The 17,124-nt window shown below is 41.1% G+C and overlaps 1 protein-coding gene across 1 annotated transcript in view; it reads right to left on the reverse strand.

Moving 5' to 3' along the window:
• CACNA2D3 (calcium voltage-gated channel auxiliary subunit alpha2delta 3) overlaps nt 1–17,124 on the reverse strand; it is a 961,034-nt gene that overhangs the window by 164,558 nt on the left and 779,352 nt on the right.

Genomic DNA, 17,124 nt, shown 5'->3' on the forward strand with positions numbered 1-17,124 from the left:
CTCAGGCCCTGAGTCTGGGGAAGTTTTCTGATGCAAGGGTAAATAACATATAAACAAACACAAAGAGGATGGGGAGCCAGAATTTGGGGCAGATATTACCAAAAGGCCATATCCACCAAGCGATTGGAACCTTCCATTTAAAACTCTTACAGCAGGAATGAATTTAGGTTGGGCTGAGAGCGAGATAACGACTTTTGTGTATCTGTATCTGCATACATAGCGCACACAGCGCATAGAGCTGTACAACCACACCCACACATAAACATACTCTGAGCAATCAGTTTACCCACTAATGAAATGCAGCCGTGTCAGGGTGGAAGCCAGCAGCTGTTGTCCACCACCCAGATTGTCTACTCCCCAGACTGGGATAGGAGTAAGAAGGAAGACTGCAGAGAGTGGGAATTACCGAAAGACTCAAGATAGGTGGCGGCAGCTATCCCAATGTTATTTAGGCCACGGTTTTAAAAAATCAGGTGTGGCTGGCTTTACTCCACAGACATGGTCTTGAAGAGTTGCATGCAAAGTGAATTTTTGTAAATTGAATCATCATTTTAATGCAGTAGGGGAGCCGGCTATTTAAAGGAACCTTTCATGGAATCTTTCTGTAATAGAAATAATTGGCTCCAGATTTATGCATTTTGTAAATTTTGCATTTTCTCATGCTAGGTTTTCTTAAAGTGGAATCTACCTGTTCTCTCTCATGATGCTCACAGTCACCTGTTAGTATTAAAATAATTTTACACAAGAAGAGAGGACAGAGAAGTTATGGACATGTTAAAAGCAGAGAATGGCAAATATAGGGCCAGCTGTCCCTCCAGAGGCCATGACAGACATTGCTAATCAATCCCAGCACTCTTCCTAGCTCAGCACCACAGATGCCTTCTTAAGACAGCACTGTAGGCAACCAGAACTAATCAACTGGAGTTGGTTCAAACGATAAAACACATTTGCCATTCAGGGTACTGGCTCTACATTCACTCCTTCAGGCCATGTAATGATTGGTTTGGATCCTAAATCAGTAGTCCATTCTCTAACTGAAATGTGAATGGAAGGTTCACATGTGTATGGGATAGATGCAGGGAAATGGGTGAACCTACCACTTCCTACTGTGTAGGTCTCACACGGATGCACCTCTAATAATCACAGAGACAGTCTACACCTGCCATGGTGCTTCATAGCTAGTGTGGGCCCCACACACCCAGAGGCTAAAGATGGACCAGCTTTCTGGAGCAGCAATTTTGCTAGATGATTTTTCTAGGGGACAAAGTTTAAATTTTGATGGTAATTTTTTTCTGAATATCAAAAGAAACTGAAATACCTTAAATTGTAGATCAAAGAAAGACCCCAAGGAAAGCTTGCTGACCCATCAGCTCTGTCCCAGGCCCTGGCACCTCCTCTCCATGGGCCACTCAGTGGACATGGCTCAATATCCTTCTTTATGGACGTCGTGACTACTTTCCAAGTGAAAAAACCTTTCTTTCCATGGCCCTGGACTGAGGATGCTTGGCCAAGAAGGCAGTGTGAGAAAGGAATTTTACATGTTTTTATACCTTGTCCCAGTTTCAACAAATGTTTCCAGAGCTCACACCGTGTACCATGTACCGGACATAGCGCAAGGCGTTCTTGTGTACTCCTGACACCCACCCCATGAGCCACTTGAATGGATATTACATTAGCTGAGAGCTACTGAGGTCAATAACGCATGCTTCATTTTACTGCAGTGATTTCAGTCTGCAAGTGCACTGGGCCCTGCCAGAGGTTTGGTGACAGTGGAGGTCAACCCAGTCCCCCTACCCACAGAGATTACATGAGGGAGTTTCCGATCCCCCACAGAAAACCCTGAACGTGACTAGAATCCTTGCTTGTCAACACTCATATCCTTTTAGGTTTCTAAGTACAGATGATAACTCAGGCAAACAGGCTTCCTGCTTTATGGGCAGTCTTCAAGGAAAATGATTAAAATGATGCATACTTATATTCAGATTTCTATCTTTTGCCTACAGTCACCACAAACAGCAGTTGGCAATGAAAATAATTACTTACCCTGAAATGTCAACAGCTCAGCACAGAAAAAAATATAAATCAAATTGTTTAGATTAACAAATGCAGAGTTATCATTTGTTAATATGAGAAATGAAATGTTTTAACTGTAAAAAACATTGCAGATGAAAGACCCAATTTACAGGGTATTCTGTGAGAACCACAAATTATCTTTCACAACCACTACAGCTCATGAGGGGTAATTTGCAAACGCCTCATAGATTATTTTCAGCTGTTTATTGCTGCTGTCATATTCATAGATTCCCTTATAAAAATGTCCTTCTGTCATAGAAGCCTTGCTGAGGGTACATTGTGGACAAAAATCACGTTTAGTGTTGATTGTTTCTGAGAAAACTAAAAATATAGTTCTTTCGTCATATTTAGTAGAACAGTATGGCTACAGATGGGTGATTTTTGCCTTGCCAGGGATCGTAAATTCACAGATATTGTAGCTGTCTGTAGTGAGGCATAAAAAAAGGGGGCATGAAGAATGTACTCTGCCATAGAGATTTCGGAGAAGGAAGACCTAGAAGACCTTTATATCTGAAAAGCTTTTACAAATAAGGCAAATATCCCTGACCCTGCAGGAAGAATCTTTTGCTTAAGGTTATAAAATGCCAGTGGATTACTAAGGGTTTCATTTTTTCCTTATAAAAATGGCAAGACTAAAAAGTGATGCACACACAGATTTCTTCCTGAAGGTTTGTGCAAATCAAATCTCCTTGCTTGAGTTAACCAAGTACCCCTGCAACAAGACACCTTTATCTTAGATCCTAAATATCAAAGGAAGTGGTTAAACTAATTTCTAAAATTATCTGTAGCACACATTCACATAATTATCCAACAACTGTTAGAAACCTGTAACTTTCTATTGCAGATCAGGAAATTACTGTTTCCAGTTTGGGAAAACCCATCCATGTATCCATTGCTAAATGTTATTGACCGAAACCTACACAAAATGATATTCCAACTCCACATGGCATCGCTGGGCTATGATCTGCATGCATGACTTTAGGGAACCATCCTGTTTGTTCTTTTGATTAAAATGCTTTATTTTTTAGACTCAAATTGCAATGCGGTCTCAAAGAAACCCCTACCCCATTCAGAGAAGCAGCTGCCTAATCAATCACTTCCCTTTCAGATTCTTTTTTTTAATTTTAATTTTTATTTATTTTTACTGATATATAATCCCTTTCAGATTCTTAACTGGACTACTCATATCTACGTTTTACTCCAATGACACTGAATATTCATTTGGGTGGATAGGATAGGATGTCAGCCAGCTACAAAGGCCCATCAAGAAGACGTCGATAACGAATCAGAGGACTGGGGATCTGAGAAGGGTCTTAGAGAGCATTTAGTCCAGGCCTGGAGAATTTCAGAATAGCTGCCATCAGCCTTTCTATCCATTGCAGACATTGCTAATAGATCATGACAAAGTTATCTGCTGAGCCCAGACAAGGCCTCAAAATTTTTTTTTATATCTATTTTCCAGGTACCCACTACTGATCAATTGGGGTTGACATAAGAGATTAAACCTATTTGTTACTCTGATATAGTTCCATGTCCTTATTTTACAGAGGAAATGGAAGCGTCGAAAGGAAAGCAACATTACAAAAGTCATGCACAGAATTTACTGCAGGCTTATAAATGCAGTTGCAGGAGATGGGGTTAGCATAGATAACACAACATGATCCTCACCATTCTTTGTTCATTTTGTGGTGAATCACAATATCAAAGCTATGACATCATTATACCAAGTATTTGGATAAGGGCAATTAAAACACCATTATCAGCATTTATTAAGCACCCAATTTCGTGCCATATATTTTCCAAGCATAATACTTAATTTTCTCTAAGCCTCATAGTAACCAAAACATGTAGGTATTGTACTGCCACATTACATACGGAGACACAGACGGCTTAGGTAATTTGCTCAACGTCACACCACTAGTAAATGGTGGAGTGGGAATCTGGATGTAAGTCTTCCCAAGGCCAACACCCAGGCACTTTTCAGGACCTGACAGGTTTGAAGAAGTCAGAGTTAGGATCCTTTCCTGGCACTGCCAACACTTACCTTAAAGCATGGCAAGGCAAAGAAACCCAACCACCAACCAGTAGGACACTGCCAGAGCTCTGGTCCTACCAAAACCAGGAGGACAGCTGAAGGAGCCAAGGCAAAATGGGGAAATAAGAACCCTTTCATCATCTATGGCTCTGCTGGGCTGGAAAAGGCAGTCTCCGAATGAGAGGGGAAGAAACTCAGTCATACTCTCTTGAAATTATTTGAGAGAAGTGGGAAATTTAGAGTCTAGATTAAGATGCTAGCCAATAAGTATTTCCCATTGAAATACTCATTAATACACAGAAGAGGAGAAAAGTTATGAGGGCCCCGGAAATTAGGAATACTGCTCAAGGATAGCTAAGTCTCCAGGAGGAATATCTACTATCTAAAGCAGAAGTGCAGCCTTGGCAACATGGTAAAATCCCGTTTCCACAAAAAATGCGAAAATTAATCAGATGTGGTGGCGCATGCCTATGATCCCAGCTACACAGGAGGCTGAGGAGGGAGGATTGCTTGAGTTCAAGAGATCAAGGCTGCAGTGATTCACTCCAGTCACTGCACTCCAGTCTGAGTGACTGAGTGACATCCTGTCTCAAAAAAACTACACAAAACAGAGCAGAGGTGTGATCTTGAAACAGATGAGTGGGGTGTCAAGGACGAGAGCAATAGTCCGTACAGCCCATCCTATGCTGATATGCCTTCCACTGAGACCCTGAGTTTAAAAAAAAATCAGAGAGAAATCATGCTTTCCTGTATGTAGGGTAACTGAAGACATTTAACTTCTACAATACCTCCCATTGAGACCCCACTGTCTTCATTTATTAAAGACGAAGACTGTCTACAACGTGGCATATAGGAGGATGTTCTCCTTTTCCAACCATTAAGGCTAAAGGAGTGAACAAGAAATATAAAATATCTGTCCCATGAAACTTAACATCTAGCAGAGGGAGAAGATAAAGAAATACAAATCATATCAGGTGGTGAACAAGAAGATGTCAGGAGGAGAGAATGCTGGGGATATGGAAGAGGAAGAGTTTTTATTTTACACATGGTGATCAGGAAGGTCCCTGCTGAGAAAATATTTGAGGAGAGACCTGAAGGAAATGATGGAACCAGTGGTGAAGGTATCTGGAGGAAAAATGTCCCATGGAAAAGGCATGGCAGGTGCAAAGGCCCTGAGGTAGCAGCAAGGTTGGTGTGACTGAAGAATAGGGAGGTAGTGTGGCTGTGGTTGAGTGGGCAAAGGGGAAGTAGAAGGAGCTGAGATTAGAGGGTAACAGGGGTCAAATCATGTAGGACTTACAGGTTGTGGCAGGTGCTTTTAGGATAACTCTCAATGATTCTTGCCTCCTGGTACTCATGCTCTCTCCTCGACTGTGGGCTGGACCTAGTGACTTGCTTCAAACAAACAGAATATGGGAAAAGTAATAAGATATCCATTCCAAGATTAAGTTACAAAAACCTCTGGTTTCTATCTTGCTCACGCTCTCTTGCTTGCCCTGTTCAGAGTAAACTAGCTCACTATGAGCTACCCTATGGAGAAGCCTATGTGGCAAGGAGGTAAGAGAGGTCTTGGCCAACAATTAGTGAGGAACTGAGTCTCTATGCCCAACAAACCACGAGGAGCTAACTGAATCCTGCTAATGATCTCATGAGTGACGGTGAAAGCATTTCCTCTGCTGAGCCTTCAGATGAGTCTGCAACCCTCAACAACACTTTCATTTCAGCCTCATGGAAGATCCTGAGCCAGAGGACTCAGCTAAGCTGCACCCAGAGTCCTGACTCACAGATGCTGTACAATAGTAAATGTCTATAGCTTTAAGGCATTAAGCTTTGGCATAAGATAACTAATACATGGACCTCTGTGAGAATTTTGGCTTTTAACTCTGAGTAAAGTGGGAAGTCAATAGAGAGTTTTGGATAGAAGAGTGACATGATATTACTTATCTTTAACATGATTTCTGTGGCTCATATGAAGAATAAAATGAAGAGGCTGAAAGTTGGGAGAAGACATGGGAAGCGGTAGAAGCTGCTGCTTCTACAACAATCCAGGGTAGGGACAAAAGTGGAGCGGCCCACTGAGGGAACAGTGGAAGTGCTGAGAAGTGGTCAGACTCTGCACATAACTAAAAGAAATAACAGGATGTATAGGCAGATTGGTTGCAGGTAGGAGGAAAAGGAAAGAGTCAAGAATGACTTCCAGATCCTGATTCAAAGCCAGGCACAGGGGTACATGCCTGTAGTTCCAGCTGCTCATGAGGCTGAGGCAGGAGGATCACTAGAGCCCAGGAGTTCAAGACCAGTCTGGGGAAAAATGTGTGACCCCCATCTCTTTAAAAAAAAAAAAAAAAAAAAGACAATGACGAAGAAGGAAGAGGAGAAGGGGGGGGGGGAAGGGAAGAAGAAGAGGAAGAGGAAGAAGAGAAAAAGAAGAAGAGGAAGAAGATCCTGATTCAAACAAATTGCAAAAAACAAATGACATTTTTGAGACAACCAGAATTTACATTCTGACTAGGTAATAGATTTAGGAATTATTTTTAGGTAATTGTATTGCTATATTAAAATACAAAGAAGTCCTTATCTTTTAAAGATGTAGGCTGACGTATTTATGAATGAAACAATGTAATGACTAAGATTTTATTTAAAATAATATGGGAGGGGTGGTTGTGGATTGGCAAATTGAAGGACACAGTGGCCAAGGGTTGATGGCTACTGGGATTGGGCACAAGATACGTGGAATTTCATTGTATTTTCTCCTGTCTACTTTTGAGTACAGTCAATATTATCCAAGATGACATGCTTTTTTTAAAAAAAGAAATGAATGACTCCAAAGGTTTTGGATTAACTAGAAAATGAGAATTATTGAGTTGGATTTTAAATTATCAAGGCTATGGAGAAAGGGTGGAGGGGGAGGGTGTGAATGCAATCAGGACTTCAGCCTGGCATCTATTGAATTTGATAGGCCTACTGGAGAAAGAGTAGAGACACTGAATAGGCAAGTAAGGTCAAGTAAGAGAAGCGTGGCTTGGGAATCACCAGTTTATGAATAGTGTTCAAAGCGTTGAGAGTAAATAGGAGCACAGGTGGAGAACCCTGGGGCCCTCCAACATTTACTAGTCAGGGAGATGAGTGAATCAGCAAACGAGACCTAGGAGGGTTGGACAGTGAGGTCAGCTAAGAACCAAGTAAAGGGAAACTTCAAGGAGAAAGTGATCAACATGGTGAAGCACTGCTAAAAGGCCAAGACAAAAGAACAATGGAAGTTACTGAAATTACTGGTGACCTTCATGAGGAATATTTCATTGTGGAGTGGGTTCCAGAGAAAATGGGAAACAGCAAGGGGGAGGAGCATGCAGCATAAACAAATGAGTAATGCATCACACAAATAAAATAATGTAACAATACTTTTGACTTAAAAACCTGACTATATCATAAAATCCGAAAGTTGGTGGAAGAATAGTAAAGCATATACTATGACCATACACGATGTTTTCATTCTGAAATTTTATTTTGAAAGACAATTACCTACTATCATCTGCCTGAGCTGTGTCATGTATAATTGTGTACTTTGGCTTTGAGGTGAGAATGACATTCAGGCATTGATCCTAACTTCCTGCAGATCTTCTCACCCAGAAGAGAACCCAGGAGTTCTTGGTAAATGCAAACTTTGGGAGACATTGGGAATAAAAAGCCTTGGATCAGCACTGTCCCTTTCCCACCAGAGACTGATCAAAGCATTTTCCTCAGGCAAGAAAGTCCATGTACTGGACTTTCAGTCAAGTCAAAGGGTTTAGCCAGGGGTGTCCAATCTTTTGGCTTCCGTGGGCCACGTTGGAAGAAGAAGAATTGTCTTCTTCACCATGTTGATCACTTTCTCCTTGAAGTCTCCCTTTACTTGGTTCTTAGCTGACCTCACTGTCCAACCCTCCTAGGTCTCATGTGCTGATTCACTCATCTCCCTGACTTGTAAATGTTGCAGGGCCTGAGGGTTCTCCACCTGTGCCGCACATAAAATATACTAACACTAATGATAGCCGATGAGCCAAAAAAAAAAAAAAAAATCACAAAAAAATCTCATAATGTTTTAAGAAAGTTTACCAATTTGTGTTGAGCTGCATTTGAAGCTGCACAGCCCACAGGCCGCAGATTGGACAAGCTTGGACTCTTCTGCTGCAGATTCTGCTCATGCCCGTCCCTTTCTTCCCAGGGGAGGGAAATTCATGTCAGCTCGTCTATCCTCTGTGGGCCCTTTACTTAGCATGAGTCATATATATTCTAGTCTTAACTGAGATCAAAATCCCAACAAGGTCACTAGGAGATTTGCCTGGATAAAGGCGGTTAAATAAATCCCCAAATCTCTCATGAGCCATGTTGGAAAAAAAAAAAAAAAATCCCATAAACTGTTTTCCACCAAAGCATGTGAGGGCATTTTCAATGTTCTACCAAGCATTATGCTGATTGCACTGTTCAGAGATTTATAAGCTACAGTGAAGATTAACTAAATCACCGTCTTGACTTACAATGAAAACATATATTTTTAGAAAGCTTAGGATCTTTGATTGGAATTTCTGTGTAACCACACAGACAAAACATTAGGCACTACCGATGGACAACCTCTGATACACGAAGCTCTGTCTTCAGCTCCACTTACATAACCTCTGATTTAAATATCGACTTCATTTTTATAGAAACATGTTGAAATAGGTGAGGGACCAAATCAACCTTTTTCGTTGTTCTTTTAAATAGACAATGTGACATATTTTCATGTGAAGTTGGGTTTGGCAAGCTTTTTCTGTGAAGGAGCAGGTAGTGGATATTTTTGGCTTTGCAGTTTCTATGGTCTCTACCCCTCCATCTACTCAGATCTGCCATTTTAGCAAGAAGGTATTCACAGACAATATGGGCATGGCTGCATTTCAATACCACTTTGTCTACAAAAACAGGCAGTGGAGAGCTCACAAGATTTTTTGCCTTTTCTCTTTTGTTTTGAGACAGGGTCTCACTCTGTCACCCAGGCTGGAGTACAATGGCATGATCTCGGCTCACTGCAGCCTTGACCTTCCTGGCTCAAGCTATCCTCCCACCTCAGCCTCCTGAATAACTGGGACTACAGGTGCCTACCAGCCTGCTCAGCTAATTTTTGTATTTTCTTGTAGAGGTGGTGTTTCACCATGTTGCCCAGGCTGGTCTTGAACTCCTAGGTTCAAGCAATCTACCTGACTCAGCCTCCCAAAGTGTTGGGATTACAGGCGTGAGCCACAACACCCGGCCTGACAAGGTATTTATATCCAGAATATATGAACAACTCTTACAGCTCAAGAATATGAAGACAACCTAATTTAATTTAAATATGGGCAAGGATCTCAATAGACTTTTCTCTAAAGAAAATATACAAATGGCAAGTAAGCACATGAAAAGATGCTAAGTCATTAGGGAAATGGAAATCACTTCACACCCACTAGGATGACTAAAATAAAAAAGACAGTATTAGAAAGGATGTGGAAAAATTGGAATATTCATATGTTGCTGGTGGTGTTGTAAAATGGTGCAGCCACTTTGGAAAACAGTTTTGCAGTTCTTCAAAATACCAAACATAGAGTTACCATATGACCCAACATTCTACTTTTAGGTATGTACCCAAGAGAACATAAAAACATAGGTCTGCTCAGAAACATGTACATGGATGCTCATATCAACATTACTAACAGCTAAAAAAGCATCCATCAACTTACGAATGGATGTGCTAAATGTTGTCTGTCCATACAAGGGAATATTATATGGCAATTTAAAAATGAAGTACTGATACAGGCTACAATGTGGATGGATCATAAAAACATTATGTTAAATGAAGGAAGCTGGTCACAAAAGGGCACATATTACATGATTCCATTTATCTGGAATGTCCAAAAATAGACAAATCCATAGAGAAAGTACATGAGTGGTTTCCTAGAGCTATAGTTTGCGAACCTCAGCTCTGAGGCACAGGTATGTGAAAGTGTGAGTTTCAAAGTTTTAATACAAAAGTTTCAATACAAAAGTTTCAAAGTTTTAATACAAAACATATCAAGATATTATTAATATAATATGCAAGTTTTCAGAAAAAATAACATAATACAGGAAACAGCACTGACTAGTGAGCAGTAGTGGGCGTAACATATGGTAATTCTTAACGAAGAAAGCAACAATAATAATTTAGCAGCTAATGATTATTACCAACCCAGATTTACATCTGGGTTTACCAAAAACTTTATATACATAAAAACTTATTTATTTCTCTCAACAGGAATCAGACACTCCCCTAAAAGCAAGACTGAATCTGGGTATGAGACATATTCCAATATTGGTTAATTCCTTTCCTTTTCTCTGGTGGTACAATAAATGTCCACCTTTTAAAAATGAGGCTATTAGAGATCCAACCTCCGCACCAAACAACCTCCTCTTGCACATGTGAAAAGGAAGGCACAGGGGTGAGGCCTGGGGAAGGGGATGGCCTGTGCTCACTCATAAATACTCAGTTCACACTGTCTTTTATGTCCACATCCCACCATGACCTCTAAAAGAAGTGGCTTAACCTGCTGATTTAGAACACACAAGCAGGTATGAGGATGTCTCACCCCAAAATTCTGCTGCTCATTTTTGAGTGGAGGGCGCGTCAGGGCTTTGGGTTTAGAAAGGGACAGAAACTCTTGGAGCAGGTGTCCTGGAGAGTGAGCATAGAGGATCCGGTTTCTTAAAACTCTGGGCTATTTTTATTCCTGGGGCAATAATCCTCAACATGCCCTTGTCACCAGCTACTGTGTGATATGCAGAGCAGCTGCTCTAATGTCCAGCTCTCACTCTCAAACTCTGCTGTAGACTTTAAATAAAGTGTGACCTATAGCTACATCACTAACCCATTTCTATAAAGTTTGCTGTTGTCAGTCCTACTGGCTTAGACCTGCTTCTGTCCCTGCATAGTACTCATTTGTTAGCTTAATAAAAATGTCAAACATATAAAAAGTCCCACCTCATAGATGACATTCAGAGCAAAGACTTGCCTTGGGTTTCCCACTTTCCCTGGGTCAGCTACCCACCTACTCATCAGCTCTGGTTGTAGAACCTGGTAACTACCCCCAAAACCCAAGAGACTCACTCAGGTCTCACAGCACCCACGTGGAACATGGACACATGGATGAGGAATCTCATTCCAGGTTACTGGAGGTGTTAGTTCCCATTGCGTGGAATGCTCTTCCTATATATCTTTGCATGATGACTGCAGACTGCGTCTCATGATTCAGACCTCCATTCATGTCACCTCATCAGGGAGGCCTTCTAGAACCACCCCCAACCTGGAAAGGCACTGCCCCACCACATACCCATGTGCACATGGCTGCGCACTTCCTCTCCCCTTTGCCACTGCCAACCACATTTCATCTCCTAATCCTGCTCCATTTCTAGAGAGCATTTACCACTACTAGAAATCCATCCATCCTTCCTTCCTTCCTTCCTTCCTTCCTTCCTTCCTTCCTTCCTTCCTTCCTTCCTTCCTTCCATTTCTTCCATTCCTTCCCTTCCTTCCCTTCCTTTCTCTCATTTCTGCAATACTTGTCTGTACCTGCCACACAAATGGAAGCTCTCTATTGGCAGCAACTTGGCCATGCTCAGCATTCTCAGAGGGTGCTGCAGCATTTGTGTGGAACAATTCTTCATTGGGAAGCTGTCATCCCAGTCTCTGGACATCGATGCCAACAGCGCCCTTGTGATCAATTGACAATCCCCCGACACCCTCCACAGTGCCTTCTGGGGTACTTGTTCACAGCTGTATCCCCAGCGCTAGGAACATTGTAGGTGTAATATATATATTTATTGAATGAGTTAATTAAAAATAAAGAAATGAATCAAGATTGTTAGTCTATAAGGAAAAACACTGAATTTGAAAGCAGTGAGTTGAAGTTTACCTGTCAGTTTAACCCAACAGTTCTCAATCTCAGCACTACTGACATGTGAACCAGATAATTCTTTGTTGTGGAGGCTGTCCTGTGCTTTGCAAGATGTTTAGCACCATTCCTGACCTCTACCCATGAGATGCCAGTAGCACCCTCCTAACCAGTAGTGCCAATCAAAAATGTTTTTTGATGGTGCCAAATGTCCCCTGGTGGCAAAACTGCCCCTGGCTGGAAACTACTAGTTTAATCAGTAAGTTTTCATTTTTGCCAAAATAAAATAGTTCCTTTGCTCAGATTTTAAAAACTAGAGGTTTATCCAGGCAGACTTGATACATACTTTCGGACATACTAGTTAACTCCTACATACCAAATATGTGAGATCCCACCAAAGGAATGTTGACAAGTTAAATCTTTGCCTAGAACATTTTGCCAGCATTATTCACCTAACTCTAATGAAGGGCCCATAGTAAATACTGCATTCAGATTAAATACCACATACTTGGCAACAGTTAATGATCACTGATGTTAATCAATCCCTTTCCAAATTAGCTGGTTAAATGGGATCTTCCCCTTCATTACACTGCCCTGAGTTATGCAAATGAGACCACATAACCCACATTTTCAAATTTCTCCAATGACAGATCTAAAGTGTTCTGTGTTTCTTGCAAATCAACTCCCAAACTTACTAAAATTCATTGAATTTTATAATTTAAAAAGATATATAAATCATACCTCAATAAAGCTGTTTAAAAAGAGCAGTTTCTACAAGAAACCGATGTCTCTCGTGTCTATACTCCTTTTTTTCTGCTGATGTGATCAGATTAGCTATTCTAAGCATCACCTTAGATGCCTGGACCTCAGAAAAGACATCTACTGATGCAGAGATAACTACTGGGCCAACAAGGTTGCTTTTGGGATGGGACACAAAACAATTTTCTATTCCTTAAAATATTCATATTGATCAATATCATATTACTATAGTATGGACTGGAGTTTTAGCTACTGAGTGATTATCTGTCTTGGAGTTTTAGTCAAGTACTATGTTTCCACTATCTGGTCAATAAATATGTACCTACCTATATAGAAGGTGAAAATGAAGCCCGTCTTCCTTGAATCATTTATTTATCCAGTATCTCTCCCATATGGACCGTATGTTAGCCCTTGTACTTGGCACTGGGAATAAAAAAAAATTGGGTCTTTGCCCTTAAAGAGTTCAAAACTATCTAAGAAATCAAAATGAAACATTTTTAGGAGCAATTTTAGATTTTGGTATGTTAAAAGGTACACTTTAAAGCAAGTGCACACAATTCATATTTCATTATTTAATATTTTAAACATCTCTAGAAGTCTGAAATCGTTAACAAATATTGGGATTCAGTATCTTGTATTTGTCAGAGGGAGGGTCTAGAAGATAAACAGGGAAGTCAGACAAACAATTTGAGGAGGGGAAGAAGTCTCCTGCAGGGCCACACCTTCCATCTTGCTTCAATTCTGCCTCCCTGCATTTCTTCTTACCAGGTCATTTCTACCCTGATATGGTAGATGCAGTGCCTATGACTGCTGGACTAGTGGGCCAGGTCTCTCCAGGGAGAATAAAGTAAAGAATCACCACCATGATCAGCGTAATTTATAAAACTAAAGTCAACAATAAGTAAGTTAAGGCAAAATAGGTTTTGCCCTTTCTCCTCTCTTGTGTGTGCTCTCTTGCCCTTCTACCTTCCGCCCTCTGCCATAAGATGACACAGCACGAAGGCTCTTGCCAGATGCGGGCACCTGGATCTTGGGGTTTGCAGCCTCCAGAACTATAAGAAATAAATATATTTTCTGTATAAATTACCCATTGTGTGGGAGAAAGTTTTTGCAAACTAAGCATCTGATAAAAGTCTAATGTCCTGTATCTATAAAGAACTTAAACAAATTTACAAGAAAAAACAAATAGCCCCATTAAAAAGTGGGCAAAGGACATGAATAGACACTTTTCAGAAGAAGACATATATACGGCTCACAAGCATATGAAAAAAAGCTCAACATCACTGATCATTAGAGAAATGCAAATCAAAACCACAATGAGATACCATCTCACACCAGTCAGAATGGCTATTATTAAAAAGTCAAAAAACAACGGATGCTGGTGAAGTTGGAGAGAAAAAGGAATGCTTATACACTGCTGGGAGTGTACATTAGTTCAGCCATTGTAGAAAACAGTGTTGCAATTCCTTAAAGAGCTGGAAACAGAACTACCATCCTACTCAGCAATCCCATTTCTGGGTATATACCCGAAGAAGTATAAATCATTCTATCATAAAGACACATCCACGTGTATGTTTACTGCAGCACTATTCACAATAGCAAAGACAGGGAATCAACCTAAATGCCCATCAATGACAGACTGGATAAAGAAAATGTGGTGCATATACACCATGGAATACTATGCAGCCATAAAAAAGAATGAGATCATGTCCTTTGCAGGAACATAGATGGAACTGCAGGCCATTATCCTTAGCAAACTAATGCAGGAAGAGAAAACCAAATACCGCATGTTCTCACTTATACATGGGAGCTAAACGATGAGCACACATGGACACAGAGAGGGGAACAACACACACTAGGGCCTAATGGAGGCTGGAGGGTGGAGGGTGGGAGGAGGGAGAGGATCAGGAAAAATAACTAATAGGTACTAGGCTTAATACCTGTGCAATAAAATAATCTGTACAACAGGCCCCCATAACACAGTTTACCTATGTAACAAACATGCACATGTACCCCTGAACTTAAAATAAACTTAAATAAAAAGAAAATTACTCATTCTGTGGTATTCTGCTATAACAAAACAAAATGGATTAAGACACTGGTTATTATTTATTTACAGCTAGAGTGCCTGGCAAAAGCAGAGGCTCAGGAAATACTTATTTATTGAATGAATGAATATGCCACCAACTTTTAGATAAAAACGGGTTATCCTAAATTCTAGCACTTTTATTCTTCTTTCTTACCCAAGAATTTTCTTGTTTGTTTTCTCATTTTACCCCTGAATTGACACAGGGGAAGGCAAGGGAGGTAATAATCCTAAGCCTATTTTAGATAGAACTTTAGAGACACAAGACCGCACATTTAGCAAGTTATAGAGTGAATGATAAACTGCGTGGACCTTACAGTCCAAGATCTGCATCTGCAGTCAGAATAATACGATGGATGAAGAACCTGACATGACAGAAGGTTCCAGGGCTAGGATGAGACTTGGTAGGCCAAAGGGAGAGTCCCACCACTTCTTCCTGTGCAGTGGGAAAGCAATTAAGAAAATGCAGCACACTGGTAGCAGCTGGAGAGTTGGCAGGCTTCTCAAGAGAAGGACTGTAAGCAATGTCATAGGCCGGGAAGATGGATGGGGCCCATTTATGCACCAAGGCTGGTGTACAAATGGAATCTTGCCCAGTCTGACTGGCCTTTCTTCAAAGGTGTCATTGACAGATGAGTATCTAAATGTTTTTGTTTAAAAAAGAAAACACACAAAAGAGAAAGAAGAGAATAAAACAAAAAACAAGAAAATAAAACAAAACAACCTCTTTCTATCCCAGACATATACAGCCAATGAACATGAGATGACCAGGTCAGGCCTGGGAGCGAAGCTGGCCTTTCCAAGGAGTCCTCAATAATTATTTGCATAGTTGTACACCTCTTCTTTCAGAAGAGTTCCACTTTAACACAAGGATTTCATTGAAACCTAACATTCCTGCCAGTCGGCTGTCTCCCATCTGCTGTTGGGGCACACTGATGGGAGAAAAGCCTGCTCACATATTCATCTTCATCTGCCAAAACAAGGCTTCTTCCCCAATTAAAATGGCCTTTTTAATTTTAGAGTGGTAAACGGTGTCTACTTAATTTGAGGAAAATACACAGAGGAAAGTTACCAAACCTAATCACACAGTGACATGATGGTTGAGTCAGAGTCAGGAAAACTTGGGGTGGGGGTGCTGAAGAGGCCACTCCGTTTTTGGAGACAGAGAGGTCTTCTTGAGGTCACTGCCTTCGTGGTGCTGCACCCACAGCAGTCTTCAACATCAAAATAAAGCAATTCTGTTTTATCTTATGTCTACCAAAGTTTGAAAAAGGTTAATAGTCACCAATTCTAAAAGGTAAGGACTAAATGCGGTTCTTTAAATGACCTTGCTTCTTGGCCTTGCTCTGTAATTATCTTCTGAAAATGGGGGCCATTTGGCATACACAGAGAAGCAGTAAATGGGAGGGTGCCTTCCCCACCCACTCAGGGTGGACAAAACTGTGTCTCGTGACCTGCCTGTGGTCTATGGCCAGCGATGCAACTCGACAATAGACTGGCATAGCATTTGGAAAGTGCACTTTCTTCTCTAGACTGGATACACAGTGTTCAGGCTCAGACCACGTTTCACCCATACTCAGCCAAATACGCATTTATGAAATGTAAGGCATTTGGAAACATGTGAGCATAGTTTGTAAACTTGGACAGAGGTGGCTGGGACAGGCACAGTGACCTTAGGGCTCATCCTTCATGATGACTAAACTAGAAACCCAAAGAAAGGGTTTTAAAACGAAATTTCAAACAGACAACCAGATATTCTGGCCAGACCATGTCTTTGACAGCTGCTGCATGTGGCCTCAGCTCCCGGGAGATAACATGCCTTCAGAATTAGCTCGCTGGACCAGCCTGGAGGTAAGCAAGTCTGACCTCCTTTAAGCATAAATAAATCTTGCTGAGTTAAATGATCCTGTCTCCCACTTTCCTCAAGGAACATGAGACATTAAGTGACAAAATTTGAAGACAGCAACTGTGAATCCTCAGAGCCCGTATCTCCTGGCTGATTAAGAATAGGTCTGCTTAGTTCAAGATGAGCCACAGGTCAGATACATAAGGCTGTCATCCTTGTCATACCCAGTAACTCAGGAATAACCAGGGCAACTATCCCCAGACCTTTCAACCCTACTAATACAATTATACATAGGCCAAGTCAGAAATAAAGTGGGGGGTGGGGGGTGGGGGGTGGGGGGGTGGAGCCAAGATGGCCTAATAGGAACAGCTGCGGTCTACAGCTCCCAGTGTGAGTGATGCAGAAGACAGGT

The sequence above is a fragment of the Hylobates moloch genome, unplaced genomic scaffold (genome assembly GCF_009828535.3).
Source record: "Hylobates moloch isolate HMO894 unplaced genomic scaffold, HMol_V3 SCAFFOLD_8, whole genome shotgun sequence".
Taxonomy (NCBI): Eukaryota; Metazoa; Chordata; class Mammalia; order Primates; family Hylobatidae; genus Hylobates; species Hylobates moloch.